The sequence below is a fragment of the Lupinus angustifolius genome, chromosome LG20 (genome assembly GCF_001865875.1).
Source record: "Lupinus angustifolius cultivar Tanjil chromosome LG20, LupAngTanjil_v1.0, whole genome shotgun sequence".
NCBI lineage: Eukaryota > Viridiplantae > Streptophyta > Magnoliopsida > Fabales > Fabaceae > Lupinus > Lupinus angustifolius.
Window position 1 is genome coordinate 17,933,636 of NC_032028.1, and position 585 is coordinate 17,934,220.

The window sequence follows — 585 nt, forward strand, 5'->3', positions numbered from 1 at the left end:
CTTGGTGACAACATTGACGTACGGGAAAGACTCAAATAAAATTGGATGAGATCACATCTGCACTTCTGTCCCACACTCAAAGAAGACAGGATGTAGGTGAAGGGTCTCAGGGTGATGGTCTGAATGTGAAAGGGAGCCAAGTACGTGGGAGGAGACAAGGCAAAGGAGGTCCTGCTAAAGGGAAAAGACCAACTTCCAGGGCCAGAACACCAGTAGAATGCCAAAAGTGCAAACAGACTGGGCATTATAAAAGGGATTGTCCCAATGAATGGAGTCCTAGCAAGTCGGTGGGGAAATATGGGGTATCTACATCTGCAAATGTTGCACAGAAAGATGACTCTGGTTACAATAGTGAAGTTGATCTACTAGTTATATCATCAAATCATAGTACAGATGAGTGGATACTTGACACTGGTTGTTCCCACCACATGACGCCTAACAGGGAATGGTTCACCATATACAGGGCAGGCAATTTTGGTTTCGTGTATCTCAAAAATAATAAAGCATATGAAATTATTGGTATGGGAGAACTCAGAATTGTGATGGATGATGGTGTAGTGAAGACGTTATGTGAGGTTAGGCACA